The sequence below is a fragment of the Anabrus simplex genome, chromosome 4, assembly GCF_040414725.1.
Source record: "Anabrus simplex isolate iqAnaSimp1 chromosome 4, ASM4041472v1, whole genome shotgun sequence".
In the NCBI taxonomy this organism is placed as follows: domain Eukaryota; kingdom Metazoa; phylum Arthropoda; class Insecta; order Orthoptera; family Tettigoniidae; genus Anabrus; species Anabrus simplex.
In genome coordinates this window covers 417,385,339-417,402,484 of record NC_090268.1, presented here as the reverse complement: position 1 = coordinate 417,402,484, position 17,146 = coordinate 417,385,339, and the positions used below count along the sequence as shown (strand labels likewise).

General features: G+C 44.1%; 1 protein-coding gene across 1 annotated transcript in view; it reads left to right on the top strand.

Moving 5' to 3' along the window:
• The window catches only part of LOC136872308 (uncharacterized), a 375,410-nt gene that overhangs the window by 172,697 nt on the left and 185,567 nt on the right, over positions 1-17,146 (top strand). The window lies entirely within an intron of this gene.

Below are 17,146 nucleotides of genomic sequence, written 5' to 3'. Positions count from 1 at the left end.
AAGTTGATCAATCTTTGTTTGGTGATCAAGACGAATAACGTAGTGAGAAGCCAAGTCAAATATCATCCTGCAAGTGTTATGAAAATTTATCGACCAGTTCTGTGAATAGTTACAATGTATTTCCCGACAATCCAGGAATGAATAGTGCCGGAGTCAGCTTACACAATGACTATTTGGATGGGTTATCTGCTTACCTAAATTACAAGGTAATGCATTTATTTGTATTTGCTGAATTTTCTGCCTGGAAACTGATCTAATGTCGAATATTTCTTGTCATACAAATTCCATACTTCACAAAACAATGCATGGAGAATGAGGAGTGACTTAGATTCCCGCTAATTTTGCTAAGTAAGTCAGACTAACACGAGACAGCTTCACAACATCCAGCACGTGGACTGTTTATTATAGGCAAACACTGCATATTCAAAGAAGTTCCCTCATTAGTTGTCTTACCACCACGAATATAACCTCGTTCAGCAAATGATTTCGACAGTAGGAGCACTGTGTCCTAGCCAATACTTGATAGAACTACAATTTTGTATGACGTGGACATACTGTACACTGCATGAGAATATAACAGTGCCTAATTCTGCGAAGTGCGGTGTTTTAAGCCATAGCACGTGTATATTTTAAAGAGTTTTCTAGCGTCTGGGGTGCATCTGTAACTGGTTATGTAGTTTCGTTGATACTTCGAGTTCGTTAATGTTGTCTGGTAAAGGTTGCTGAAGGCAGACTTTATTTCTCATCGTTTCCCAGATACACTGAGTGGCCAAAAGTCATGGGAAGACACTTTATGTGATGTTAATAACGAGTTGCTCCCTCTCGAGCCCTCAATACGGCAGCAAAACTGCGTAGCATCGACTCTACCACGAGTTCGTATCGATATGGTGGGATCTGGACCCACGCATCTTGCATTGCTACCCACAACTGGTCTTTTGGAGCGTACACCAGCGTCGACAGCATCCCATACATGCTGGATTAGATTAAAATCCGGGGATCTAGAGGGCCAATCTATGGTCGTAACTTCACTCTAGTGCTCCCCCAACCACCTGCACACCATCGCATAGCGGTGACATGGCGCGTTGTCCTGTTGAATCATGGCATCCTTCGTCAGTGTACTCTGGCGCCGGAAGAGGATGCAGATAATCTGAAAGAATGTCCACATAACGTGCACCTCTCTGTGCTCCCTGAGGCTAGACAATGCGACCTAAATGCGACCACGTGAACGTCGCCCCGCCCATAATGAACCACATCCCGGATGGACATAACCATGTTGAAATGCATGATCCATTGCTTCATGACGCGAACGCCGCACTCTCGCGGGCCCATCTGCTCGATGGAACTGGAACTGGGACTAATGGTTCAATACCACACGCCGCAAATGTTGCATGGTCCATTGCCTATGTTCGTGGGCCCATTCACGTCGTTGATATCAGTGTGAAGGTGTCAGCAAAGGGACACGAAGTGGTCGGCGTCTGGTGAAGGCTATGTGGTGCAAGTGCCTGCTTACAGTTCTGGTAGTAACGGCTTCGTGACTCCCAACATACATCTCTTCGGTGATCTGACTCAAAGTAACCCCTCGATCGTCCAGTATGGTTCTGCGAATGCGGCGTGAAGTCCATCTTTAAACACATGTGATCTTCACGTGCGGCAGTTACCGCGGTTGGTAAAGATCTCCCTGCGATATTGAAGAATCACTCTCGAAACTGCTTACCTCGGAATCCCGAATTCGCGTGTAATATCCACAGGGATGTGACCCATTCGGCGTGCGCAATGATCGTCCCACGTTCAATGTCGGTTAACTCGTAACGTGTTCATGTTACAGGTATCTGTGACAGCTTGCTCAGCTACGTCATACTCGGCATATTATGTAATGGGCAAACCTTCCCATGTCTTTGGGCCACTCAGTGTACACTTAAAGTGAACACTTACATCAATAGGAACTATTTTAAAGAATCTTGCCCCTCTTATTTTCATGAATAACAATATTGAACAATGTGATACTATGACTTCGCAGAATGCCGTTGAATGACGCGCGTAATGTCAGTAACTATTGTCCCATAAGTAATCCGATATACTTAGTAATTAGTCTCAAGTTGCTGCGGTTTTCTTCAAATTGGGTGATCGTGGCATTATTTAGCCTTACTAAGGTAAAGTATTTGCATGTATAAATGAATATATAAATACAAAGTAAGTACTAACTACACAAAGGAAATGAAATTTGGATACTCATCTAATTGTCGTGGCGGTCATATGATAGTAGATTGATCAACCGTTCCACCGTGGCTTCTAATCCCCTCCGTATAGTTTTACTTCATGGCGTACACAGCCAAGACTTCGCCAACATTGGCTATTATCATCCGCATGTTCACCTGAAACTGAAATGCATCGGTTAACGACATCTCCCACAATTCACAGGTCTCTACTAACCACGTAGTACATCATATTGGGTCGAGTCATAAGTTCGAGCGGTTCTTATATTTCATGTCAAAATATTCCAATAGGCCAGGACAGAGCCTGAAGACTAGCAGAGCTCAGCGACCACTGCCCACCAACCGAGGACCGGTATGTGAAGTGACTGGACCACACTGATCAATTCTCGGGGATCCTCTAATAGGATCAGCAGCGATGACAAAGAGTGCCTACACGTTATGCTTATACATGGTCAGGAGATGATTTACGAAATTGTTTGAGTGAGAATTCTTCGCTGCAAAAGTCGAAAGGTGTGTTGATTTTTGTCCAATATATATTATTACATAATATATGTCTGGGAGAACAGAAAAAATAATACTCTTTTAGTAAAGATTTAAGTGGCAGACTAATGAACTCGAAGATATAAACGCGAATTCTGAACATGGGCTGTAATACACACACTATACGGACTCCAAAACTATATAAAATATATACGCACTGTGGCTTGAAACTATTAAATGCGTGTGCAACTTTGCCCACGTCTTCCAAAATTGGTCTTCTTGCTACAATGATTGTGGATATTGTGTTTCTAAAGTGGCCGCTGTTACTGATGGTGGGTATGTTCACTTCACAAAATATTCACATTGTGACTCTAACCAACGGGTGATCACACCCCCATAGCTGAAAGAAGGCCAAGCGGTAGAGTGTCCCTCCGAGGTAAGTGCGCTTAGGACGTGCGCGGCGCGTAGCTCTATAGCTATAAATCCTCCCCACATGAGCTGATGAACCATGCAGACAACACTTCTCACCACGCCGTACTACCACAACAGCCATCCGACAGATACGAACGTCTCGCCGGTGAACGGCAACGAGTAACGTGCTTGACCCAAACAATGGTCGGGTAAGGATAGAAAACCCTGACGACCACAGACACCAACGGTTAAAGAACAAAACCGGCTCGCAGCCCCCCCAGCGTGTGGACGTCTGTGGGCCTGGCGTCCCGACATTAAACTCATCCACGCGAACAGGGAACAGTTTAAATATCCGTGCACAACCCGAGTTTAGCCGCTTTAATGAACACCCTGTGCCCTAAAACATAACCCAGGCCAAAACCTGGCCAAAATCATTCTCTATGGACCTGATGCCTGGTGGGACATCACCGCTGTCCGCACACAGTGCTGGAGAGGATCAACAAACCTCTTACAACGCCGAAAAGAGATTCTTCTCTTGACGGGCATAGAACCAGCGAACACAATCACGGGGCTTCGAAAAACAGAGCCCAAACACCGAACAACCTTAGCCCCCCCCCCACCACCACCACCAATACCACCTCACCACTGTGGAGTGGATTACTGCGCAGATGTTTACGAGACGTCGGTGAGTCGTCCCCGAACGGATGTCGACAGGACAAAGCTAGCACAGGCGCCACTGCACCGCTTAGCCGACCTACCTACAGACGTACCCAGTTCGGTTCTCATATATCGTTTCGTGTAGGTAGGCCGACGGTCAAGTTTAACGGTGTCCCCACTGGGATTCGGTCAGTCCGTTCCCACAATATACGTGCCCACCCCCACCGTGCGCAGAACATACCCAATGGCCATAGAGGGCCGAGATGTAGGAAGTAAACATTTCAGCATGACATGAAAGCGTAACTCATTATGGCACGCCGGCAAAAATGGATACGACCTCGAAACTACATAGCGTGTCACGGCTATAAATATTTATCCCGGGGAGAGTACTGAATGAAGTTCAAAATACCCGCATTGCCTTCGAAGCAATGTAGCCATGCGACTAATTAGATCACGGGTATGAGATTTGAGGTTAGCGAAAATGCATCGCAACAGGAATATGGACTGGGAATCACGAGGAGACTCAACAGATACAGTGGCAGTGCCGACCCAGCTCAGGGGAGTTCCTAGAACGCGGAACCTGCGGGTAGTGATACCCCGTTACACTGCCCAGACCGCGCACAATTGTTGCTACTTGGATCCATGCAGCTTCCACGATCTAAAATTCACCTATTTTACTGCTGCAGCCACAAATATTTACGACCATGACGACACTTAACCTCTTCGCCGGCACGAGGTCCCGCTCACACCACCTTCCTACAGAAGAGGGCCACCCGATTTCTCGGAGTTGTTCGCTTCGCGGAGCAGACGTTCGCAGCTTCCAGTCGATATCAGTACTCGGCGATGTAGCCAAATGCACGGGAAAATACCAAAACACAGCCCGAACGCGAAAGACTACCTCCCGAACAAGCAAAGCCTCGAGGACTGGACAGAAGCCATTGCTCTCCCCCTGAACACACCACGAAAACCGAGCCCCCACCATAAGCAAGCCGGCGATCGGACACAGCCGTCAGCTTTTCCGGAAGCCAACGCTCATAAATACTCCGCCAGCGAAGTACTAAACATCTATCTGCGGAGGCATGGGATCTCTCAGCAGGAACACGCATGAGATACATGTAGCACGGCCCATTGAGTTCCAGGACACCCAAACAGGTGTACCCCTGAAGCGGTGAGGAGACCGAGACATCGCATACCACACCAACGTCCCCATATATGTGGCTAAACCAATGTACGGCAAACACCGACGGAGGAGCAAAATCCTCCGTCCCAAACAATAAAGTTCCCCTGCCCATGAGCACCCTGAATTGTATCATCAGCATCACCAACCACCAACAAAACGAGGACGAAATCTCTAACGTCGGGGAAGTCAACATCAACGATCCCACTAACGTAGAGGTGCCCCCGGGGTCATCAAGCACCAGGCCGCAGTCGGATCCCATGCTCCTCTCATGAACCCGTCCTAAGAGCTGCAAATCGAGACGAAAGAAAACCTCGAAACTCCAGTCCGCAAGAGATCAAATCCTCTCTTCTTCCCTCATGGAGATATTCCTTTTGGCGGTGTGGAGTTTCGAGGTATTCTGCTGATCTCGGTGCGCACCTCTTTGGAGTAGTTTATGGGAGGAAGGTGGGTTGTGGATTCGACGCCGTGGATGGTGACTTCGGCCGGCTGATGTATGGGGTGAGGTCGAAGATTTTGCCGTCGTGATGTTCGAGCTTTCATCCTCGGGTTGTTGCTAGTTGGAGATACTGGTTTTGGATCACCAGTTGGGACACGTGAATGTTGGGGTTGGAGTGTTTCGCTCTGTCTCGGTGTCTATTGAGCAGATTTGCCCTGAATTTCAGTCCCCGGGCCATTGGAATTAACCAATGAAGGTTAAAATCTCCGTCCCGGCCGGGATTCATTCCCAGGACCCTCTGAACCGAAGGCCAGTACGCTGACCATTCAGCCAACGAGTCGGATATTTCAGGGGTACCGAGTAGATATATTTGTGTTGTGGGGCTGGGTCGCAGTGGACCGCTCCACATGCAAGTCATGCGATTTGCTGCTGGATCCATGTCTCAGCGGGTGTAAACTTTCTTTAGCTGGCGGAGCATTCATCGGTCTTCAATTCTGGAACGGCTTACAACAATTAACTTTTTTATATTTCACTTATTTACTTGGGGTGAGCAACAGCATAACGCCGAATTACCATGCTTTAAAATATGTATTCTAGTTATTAGTCTAAAATTAAAAATGTACAAATATTTACAAGGGACACAATATGATATACAATAATAACTGCATAGTCCTAAGCTTTACATATTTACATAAAGAACGACATGAACAACGGAAATGCAAGAGGATTCAGGAATGAAAAACAAGGAAATTTAAATTACGTGAGAAATATTATGACCGGAGAAATGATTAGACAGGAAGGTATGTAGGTTCCTGTTGATAGATAGGGTACTAAACTTTGCCGGAATACGTATAGAGAAGGAGCCTTGGGTGAGAGAAAGCTGGGAATAAGGAATATGGAGAAGGTCTTCAGTCCGGTACTACGGGATAGGGTGTGAGGTGGGAATAAGGAAAGTAATTGTGGTGACCTAAACAAACCATTGGCAGCTTTAGATTACCGCCGGCTGGCTTGTTTTGGGCGCTCGGTTCCCGTGTTACTGGTGTGGGGGAGAACGATGCGTACGGTCCTGCCGTGAGGTGTTGATTGTTAGGTGTTTCGTCTCCAGCGTTGGGGCTTCGTTTCGCCACTTTCCTGTGCATGGGGCTGAAGAGTTGTGCGCTGATATCCGCTGGATGCTGTGAACGTGTGCTCCGCGAGAGTGTGGGGTCTGCGTGGAATCGGGCGGCGTTCCTGTGTCAGCAGGCGGTTTGGCCGGCGCCTCGTGCCGGCGGACAGGGTAAAAGCGGCCGTGGTCTTTAAATCGTGTAGTTTTAGGAATAAAATCCGCGAACTTTAGGCCGTTGAAGATGCATGGCTCTAGGGCGGGAAAACTATGCACAATTTTTGGGAAGGCCAACGAGGTATCACATAGTATTATTATTATTATTATTAAATTTAAGATATGTTCCAAGTTGGGCGCCATTTGTAACCAAATAAATATAAGTAAATAACAGAAAATCTCACCAACGTTGGACACCTTTTGTAATATAATTAAACATACATGAATAACACAAAGTTAAGTAAATAATTAAGTGAAATGTCAGGATTTTGGCCGCTGGAGATCACCAGAGCAGATCCATTGAATTTTCATACAGCATGATAATCCTCCTTCACGGGGTGTGTACATAAAGCTGTGTACTAACATCTTCTTTGGGCCTTACACAACACTCTGAAAAAATTGCACTGGTAGGATATACACGTAGGTATTCTAATAACTTCTGCATTGTTTATAAAATAACTGGGTTTTATTGTGAAAATGTCAGTACAAAAGCACTTCATCAATACACAAAATATACAGTTTAAACTCAAAACATTTACAAATGCTGGAAGACTTCCTATGTTCATTCAATTATTCTGGAAAAATAAGCACTGGGAAACGACTGCAAGGAATGCACTACCATTTGTAGTGAGCCCGGTGAGCAACAGTTACAATGCGTATAAATAGGTTGCCCTACCAAAACAAACTGCCGGTTCTCACCATTAACACATTGTAAACCAGTTTGACACTGTACCTATCTAAGCACTGACACCAACACTTTACTTTAGACACTAATTCGGCTGCTAAACACACGTTGCTGGATTATGCCTTGAAACCAGGCCATAGGTTACCGAAAGTTGCATGCGATGTAGAAAACCAAGTATGCCCAACAGTTTTATAATTCTTAGCAAATTACAACAACACTGAACCGTTCATCAATAATCATTAGTAGTAGTCAATGTTCAATAGTTATGTTTCTTGGATCGCGTGATCTGACATATATGTAGACTTTCTCCTCCTAACCCTGTCCCGATATGTCCAAGTTCGTTCAGCATGTCTGTCCAAATATGAGGGAGTGAAAGTGTTTATATCCCGAATATTCCCCTACCTGTCACTCAGGTTTGTCGCTAGCTACGGGATTGATTTCACGGTATCTATTTTCCACATTCGTAATCCCCGTATGAAACACACAAATCGTTCCGTATTTTTTTCCAAACCTGGAAATAACTCTGTATTTCCCAATTGCCCGTACAAGGTAAATTAGAAATATCCAACTAGGAGACCTTCCGGCTTCGAATATTCTTATATTTATACAGCAGTAATATGACAATAATCATAATACTCACTATAATAAAACGTTGTGATTAGTCCACTGCGGGGTGTGATATACAGTATGTACCATTACAACCCTCGCAGTGGCCGCGTAGCAGGGACGCGCTTGAGCGAGGTCGGCGCAGCCTGCGTGTGTGCTGGGTGTCCTCGGGATTCGCATTCAGGATTTCTGTTGCGCTTTATTTTCGGTGCTCTCGATTGTCACACCTGTGATCTTGTTAATTGCCGGACTACATAGCTTCGAAGGCGGAGCTTGGGATTGATGTCTCTGGTGGGAGATGCTGAGATTTATCCAGGCTGAGGGCTGGGACAAATGTTTGTAGCTGACATGATGGTTAGTTTCATCGGCGTGTCCCTTTTTGCCGGCGTACCAGTTGGAGTTGCAGTTTGACATCTTGTTGAAGAGTTTCCTTGCTATATCTCGGCTCTCTACAGCCAATGCTTACGGCTGCATGCTGCTGGAGGATAGCTGATGTTCTGTGAGGGGGTCTCGCGCAGTAATCCAGTTCACTGAGGAGTGTTGTCGTTATCATGCCTGTGCTTTGACATGTCTGCTCATATGTACAAGAGGCTTGCCATACGGTTTGCTGTGTCGATGTCTCCTGACGTCCCCCTGGGAGGAGGCGGGTGCTGTTTGTGACAGCCGGGTGGTTGTGTTCGCTGGGTATATGAACGACAATAGGGGTATATCTTCTCTGCTTTACAAGAGTGTTGATGATTCTATCCGGGGGTATGTGCTCTTGCCAGGCATCTGGGCATTCTGGTGTTTTTCGGGGGCCGTTTGAGCGTCGCGGCTTCGGGATAACTTTTATAGCTGGGGGTGGGCATGCAAGCGGTTAAGCATGTACTGTGCTATTTGTTCGTGAAGAAATGTTTAATGTCAGGATGGCCAGGCGCAGTTTTGGCAATTCGATTCGTTCTTGTTTCGTCCGACCGGGAGTGTCTGTGGTCGTCGGTCTTGCTTTCTCCTTATCCGGCTGAAAGACTGGGTTTGGGTCAAGCACGGTGCTCTTTGCCGGGAGGTTGTGCACGGTATGGCAACAGTTCCGGCGCGGTGTACAATGTTGCCCGGAAACTGGGAGTGTTCGACGGCGGAGTGGTAGCTATTCAGGTACGCGCTGTGTACGTCCCGCACGCATCCACGTGGGAGAGATGCGAGGCTTTGCAAGTGTCTCCGGTTGGACGTTTCTCAACTGTGGGGGACTGATAACACAGTGGTTCTTTCATAATCAACAACTTAAATTCTCGTCTTGAAGTTTGGCTTACATGATAGGAATCAGTCGAGCGAATTCAACACTTTATAAAATGTGTATCAATTATACCTTTAACAACGAAGATTAATTCCGATCCTTGTGGAATCATCATCAGCTCAAAGAAATACATAAATCAGGAAAGGTATCAGAATTAACACAGATTTAACATAATATACGTTGTATGCCTTAAAATACACTTAATGTAGTTAATATGAATTGTATGTCTTAAAAACACGTTAAAATTTGAATTATTTTCTTAGAGTCTAAGTCACAGTAATTGAAACGTATGAAAAATTTTAACCTATTTTAATTTTATTTTAACCTATTTTAACAACTTTTAATTTGTAACATTTTTCTAAAGGATTTGACTGTTCGGTTACGAATAATTGAACCCAATCAAGTGCTCACGTTTTTAACATACATTTTCATATATCACAGCATCACAGGAACTTCATAAAATAATTACCACAAACTTTAAATCCTATTTAAAAACTGTGATTAAAATTGTCCATACGTGCTCAATTATTGTGACGTAGACTCCAAATAATTCATCTAAAATTCAACGTGATTTTATGACATACAGTTCATATTAACTACCGTACGAGTACTTTAAAAGCATATCCTATGTAAAATCTGTGTTAATTCTTGCATGTGTTATGAAAAATTGTGGACGAAATCACTGAATCAGATACAGTATACAGTATTTCCCCACGATCCAGGAATAAGTAGTGTCTATGTTAGTTTACACAATGACTATTTGGATGGGTTACGTACGCAACTAAATTGAATAGAAGGCATTTGTGTATATTTGCTAATTTTCTGCCTGAAAAGTGATCTCATGTCGAATATTCCCTGTCATAGGAATTCCATACTTCACTGAAATATGTGCATGGAAACGGAGGAGTGGCGTAGTTCCCTGTGGATTTTCTAAGTAAGTCGGACTAACAAGAGACAGCTTCACAACATCCAGCACGGCCGCTGGTTATTATACGGAATCACTGCAGATTCAAACAAGTTCCCTCATTAGTGTTCTTACCACCGTGAATATAACCAGTTTCACCAAGTGATTTCCACAGTAGGAGCACTGTTTTTGGCTAATACTTGCTAGAAGGATAATACTGTATGACGTGGACATACACTGCACGATAATATAACAGCGCTTACTTCAGCAAAAAGTGATGTTTTCAGCCATAGCATGTGCATATTTTAAAGGGTTTTGGAGCGTCTGAGCTGCGTCTGTTAATGGTGATGTGGTTTTTTTGATATCTTCGAGATCGTTAATGTGGCCTTTTAGAGTTTCCGAAGACAGGCCTTATTTTACAACTTTGCCATATTCACTGAGTGGCCTAAAATCATGGGAAGACACAAAGTGTGATGTTAATAACGAGTTGCTCCTCCGCGAGCCCGCACAACGGCTGTAATACGGAGAGGCATCGACTCTACAAGGTGTTGGAATAGTTTTGGTGGAATCTGGGCTCACGCATCGTTCACTGCTACCTCCAATTGGTCTCCTGTAATTGGTGCGGTGTTCATGGAGCGTACATCAGCATCGACAGCATCCCATAAATGCTTGACTGGATTAATTTGGGGGTATGGAGGGCCAATACAAGTCGTAATTTCACTCGAGTTCTGCTCCAACCACCTGCGTGCCAACACGAAGCGGTGACATGGCGCACTGTGCTGTTGAAACATGGCATCTTATGTCAGAGTACTCTAGGGCCAGAAAGGAGTGCAGATTGTCTGAAAGAATGTCCCCATAACGTGCACCTGTCAGCGCTATCTGCAGCAGGACGATGGAGCCTAATTGCGATCATGAGAACGCTACCCAGACCAGAACTGCACCTCTTCCCGCCTGGGCATAACCTTGTTATGTGCATGTTCCATAGATTCATGGGGCATATGCAACACTCTCGCACGCCCATCAGCTCGATACAACTGGAACCGGGATCAATCGTACCATACCACACGCCATGGTCCATTGCCTATGTTCGCGGGCCCATGCTCTGTGTAGAGGTGTCAGCAAAGGGACACGAGCTGGTCATCGGCTGGTGAAGCCTACGTGGTGCAGTTTCCTCCTTACAGTTCTGGTAGAAATGGGTTCCTGACTCCCAACATTCAGCCGGGCGGTGATCTGACTTACAGTAACCCCTCTTGCGCCCAGTATGTTTCTGTGGTGGCGACGTGACGTCTGTTCATTAAACACCTGTGCTCTTCCCGTGCGGCGGTTTACGCGGGTGGTAACTTTCTCTCCGCGATATTGAAGGTCCACCCTCTACAGCGTTGACCTCGGAAACCCGAATTCGCATGTAATCTCCGCAATGCTATGACCCATGCGCCGTGCGCTGATGATCATCCCACGTTCAAAGTCGGTTAACTCGCAACGTGTTGCCATGTTCACGTCAATGGTGTCTGTGACAGACTGCTCAGCTACATTGCAATTAGTCCCAAACCTTAGGGGTCATACACGGCACATTTTCTAATGGGACACCCCTTCCCGCGTCTTTTAGCCACTCAGTGTACACTTAAATTGAATACTCACGTCACAGGAATTATTTTAAACTTCTTGCCCCTCTTATTTGCATGAGCACAGTCACTGAATCATCTGATGACTCGTGTTTTCCCATAATACCATTGAATAAAGCGCGTAATGCCAGTAATTCTTGTCCCATGAATAATCCGAAATACATAGTAATTAATCTCAATCTACTGCGGTTTCCTTCAAATTGGATCATCGTAGCATTATTTAGCATTACTAGGGATACATAATTACATGTAAATTACATATAAATTACATATAAATACTTAAGCAAGTACGGTACTAACTACACAAAAGAAAATAAATTTGGATACTCATCTATCTGTCGTGACCGTCACATGGTAGTACTGTAGATTAATCAACCATTCCACGAAGGCATCATCACCCCTCCATATGGTTTTATTTCATGGTGTACACAGCAAAAATTTCACCAATATTGGCTTTTACCATCTTCATGATCTCCTGAAACTGAAATGCGCCTGTTAATGACATTTCCAACAATTCACAGGTCTCTAATAAGTGAGGATGATTGCCTAGTTGTACTTCCTCTTAAAACAATAATCATCACCACCACCGTCTGTAATAAGCACGTAGGATATTCTGCAATGAAAGATACTTGCCTTAATTGACAGATGCACATATTACTAAGTATCTTACAATATTTGGAAGTTAAACTAAGGCTTATTCTAACACACGTCATATCAATTCAAATTACTTGTAACAATGCGGCACTCTGTACCACTAATGTCTTTCCACATCTCATATTTTCTTGCGTCTTATTAGATATACATTAGACAACTCGTAATGTCGAATAGTTTCACCACCTTGACAGCTTGATCCTGAAAACAAGGGAGCGTCATATTGCAGGCAGAAGGAAGAGAGGACTAGATGTCCCTTCTGGGACGACTGAAGGGGCGGGATTTTAGATACAGCGTTCCCTCGATTTGCATTAGAAACTTCATCAAGAGTGGACATTTTCGCGTTCGAGGGGCATATTCAGTTTTAACATTTTCGAGTTCACAATGGGTAAGGATACTTTTATCCTTGTAACAAATCCTGTACTTGCATTGCTCACTTCTAATTACGATATTCACACTCAGCATCACAAATCGAAGCGGAACGTTATGTTAATCTCCGTCGTCACAATGCTACTAGCGTCCAATATATCACTATTTGAAATCATAAAGCTGGTCTGTAACGCATGCTGTTAAACAGTGTTGCATATCCAACGAAAACACAAGACGACCTAATCTCCGATGTTGTCTCGCCGATTGGCGCGGAACCCAACTACCACGGTAGTTTTTCGGTGTATGACAGCTGATACTCCATGTTGTAATATACATATGTGGCTTTAATAATTCCCCGAATGAATTATAGGACTATTGATAGTAAGCTGCAAATTATGAGACTTGGAATTTAATAGATTTATACCGGAGGAAAAGATCATATATAGTATGAAACCCATTACAGTAAGTTATGTTACTCTTGCAAGGGAGATTTGCAGGCAAGAAATTTGGAATATGATGGTTCAAGGGCAGTATGTGGAACGTTGCTCCTGATACAGCGAACGAACGCTGGGCTGGAGGGACACCATAATCCAGCAGTCGAATATACTATTTACAATACTATTTTCGACAGTTGGTTGTTTATATTACAGAACTCCCCAGCCAAGCTTCCGACCGCTGTATCACGAACTGCGGGCGATTACTAATGTTGAAGTTACACACACTATCACAGATATTTCTAACCTGAAAGTTCCTCGTCGACAGCTCCACAACACATCCACGTAAGTTTATTAGAACTTATCCCATCCTCTTATCCTCCTTTACTAATCCTTAGAATAACAACATTTACAATGATGATAATGATCATGACCTTCTTGTCACGGTGATTATTGGCCTGTGAGGTAGCAATCCACTTTGGATGGGCCGTAAGTTTCTTTGAACATAAAGAAAAATTTGTATGAAATAATTTGAAAAAAGTTGCTTCTCGCATGAGTGGCGCACGGATATTCGTTGGGAAGTACCTTGGAGGAATTTTCAAGAAATTGCCACTTCACCTCATGTTATCTTACCTCACCTCACTCATGTTGGCAAGATGTACTGCACCGGGCGAGTTGGCCGTGCGGTTAGGAGCGCGCAGCAGTGAGCTTGCATCCGGGAGATAGTGGGTTCAAATCCCACTGTCGGCAGCCCTGAAAATGGTTTTCCGTTGTATCCCATTTTCACACCAGGCTAATGCTGGGGCTGTACCTTAATTAAGGCCACGGCCGATTCCTTCGACCTCCTAGACCTTTCTTATCTCTTCGTCGCCATAGGACCTATCTGTGCCGATGTGACGCAAAGCCACTAGCATAGAAAAAGATGTACTGACAGCTTCCTCTTCGACAGCTTACCGAGTGTATGGGTAGCTATTTGGTAGAAAAACGATCAATGAAAGTGTGACTGCGAGATGCTTATGATAACTGATGAGCGGTTAGCGCCAGGAATCAACCTTGCCTACTGATAATCAAAGACAACTTGATCCTGAAAACAAGGGAGCGCCATATTGCAGGCAGAAGGAAGAGAGGACTAGATGTCGCTTCTGGGAGGACTCAAGAGGCGGGATTTTAGATACAGCGAAGAATGGCTGCCACTCGCGGCTAGTCTACTCCTACCTCTATTGATTATCGAGCATGACATCCTCTTCACAACCTGCACGTAACAATTGCACTCACTTCACGCACAAACACTTCTATTACACTATAATGACACTTTTCCATTGATGCTGATCATAAAGAGTATACTGCATGCGGAACGCAAAGGGAATGTGGAGTTTAATTACAAGAAAGGTATTGCTTTTTCTACTTACGGTGTGACGTAATTTCAGAGGAAAATAGTAGACTCATATTTTTGTATTTCATTGAGGTCATCTTCAGAGTTATCGGTAAAAACGCAATTAAGTATTAAAGGACGATCTAAAGTGAAATCTATTGTTGTTTCAGTCGTCAATTCATTGACACATTTTCTAACAACAAAGTACAGTATATTTACTTGACGACTTCATTTCATTAACATATCATGATTGACGTGTGCTTATATTTATATAAACTCACTCAATTTGGTCAAGTTAATGATTTGCATCTGATAACATTTCTTAACGGTAGTGAAAATAACAACAGTACGCCAGTTTCCTAGGATACGATTTAACATTGTTGAAGCTTGAAGAAAAATATCATATAGGCTATATTGTTGTATAATTTACAGTCGATAACTCACAAACGACCAGTCTTAAAAATTGGGGTTCAGAAGGAAGAAAATTTTCCGGAGCAGTGATCATTTGAACTTTTAAAAATAAATATTACGGTTTTGTTAAAAACGCATCTCATGCGTGCTTAAGTTATCTCCACCCTTTCCGCGGGAAGTACGCACTTGCGCAGGTCTTATATTCTCCGCCATGTACCGCTTGCCATTGAAGTATTTCTAACTTTTCGTTGATATGGCGGATAGAAGACATTCTAAGCCTTCTATCAGCAGAAAATTTGCGCGACTATGCTCATCCCTTTAGAAATGCTAATGCTACGGCCATTAAAATATCACGAGGACAAACATTTTAAAGAGCATGGCTGTACTTGCGCCATCACTATTTCTTGCACGGACACATTTATGTAGCCTTCTCTAGAGTGACAAGTTTTCTAATATCGTGTTCTCATTACGGAAAGCGATAAAAAACCGTCAACGAAGACTGTATCATTTCTTCCAACGTCGTTTTTAAGGAAGTGTTGTAAAATATTATCTCCAAGAACTTCTGTACTAATATTATTACAATAACGTTTGTGAAACGTTGTTTCCAGTAAGTGAATATATTAAAGATGTTTACTGGAAAGCCTTTGTACAGTCCGTCCGTCCATTCTGCTGGACTGATTTACTTCGTTTTTTACGTTCTCTCCGCAATTACCTGCCAGTGACTTATCAGCCATTGATAGGTCTCTTAGTTCAGCCAACTTGGAGAAATACTAAATAGGAAACCATTAAATGATCACTCCAGTAAAAGCAATCGCAGTCTTACCCTGGACCGCAACGCATTCTGTACTTAGCAGGTTGCGCACAATTAAGGAGCAATAATTTTACGTAAGGATATCGGCGAAACTAAACGGTGACAACGACTAGTGATAAACGTAAACGCCAACTCATCTAGAACAGGCCATATTGAAGATATTGTGGCATCGATCTTTGCAACGTTTGTAGCAGCAGAAATAGTGCATCTGATTCCAAGTGATTGAGAACAGTGTAAGTAAGCATTACTGACATCTGAGAAGAACACAGTACGGAAACAGCACAATTCTTTTCAGGATCAGAATACAAGGACAGCATGGGCTTGACGGTGAGAGTTCACAATGCAGGCGGAGTGAAAAAGTGGGCGGTGCTAAGCGATAGTAAATTAATAGAACCTGTCAAATGTTGAGGCAGAATTTAAGTATATTGGTCGAGTTCCTGCGAAGATACTGCAAGCAGGCTGACAATGGAGAAGCAATCGGAATGATCTGTAAGCGAAACCTGCCATAAACTTGGTCTAAGATCTTCCGTGGGCCAATAAACAAAGTGAACCTGGAGTTGGTCGCGAGAGGAGGGATTTATTGGAGAGTATGTTAGCGACGAGTGAGTTAATCGATAGTCCTGGCTACTGGAAATTCTACGATGCTTGTGAGTGCAAGTGCAATCCTTGAGTTTAACAGCGTTGTAGAGTGAAGTCCTCTGAGGACGGCAGTTCGCTGCCAGAGGTCGTGTTGATAGCCAAGACTTCAACACGCTCACAATCCCCGGGGGCACACAAGAGTGATTTGGAAAGGTGGGGCTGGCGACCTTTTAGTCCGATGTCATAATGACAGCTGGTTGGTAATTGCTAGAGTAAAATATTTTTGAAGGTGTTCAAGACCTGGAAACGTCATTGCGACAATTGTAAGATAAATTATTACCCCAGGGTTTCATGGATGGATCGGAAAGACAGTAGAGTGGAGCGTTTTAATGTGGTGATGGCTCTGTGCGTGCGTATGTGTATATGTGTGTGTGTTTTGAAGTACCGGGCTAATTTTCAGGAGTTGGGTCTATTTGTGTACAGAAAGAGTCTGCCATCCTTGCTGACATGCATGTGACGTGCTACGAAGAGTGAGATGAAGGGTAGATTGGGAATGTGGTGTTTAATAACGGGTGGGGAGGGGGTGGTGTGGGGAATTTTGGATTTCTTGTGTAAAGTTTGACTCGCGTGGTATTAGCTGCTGTTTGTTGGGGGAGATAGTGGTGACTTGAGTACTTCCATGGTAGAGGGAGACTGTGGAGTGTCGATGCTGTGGGGTTTGGAAGGGAACTAATTTT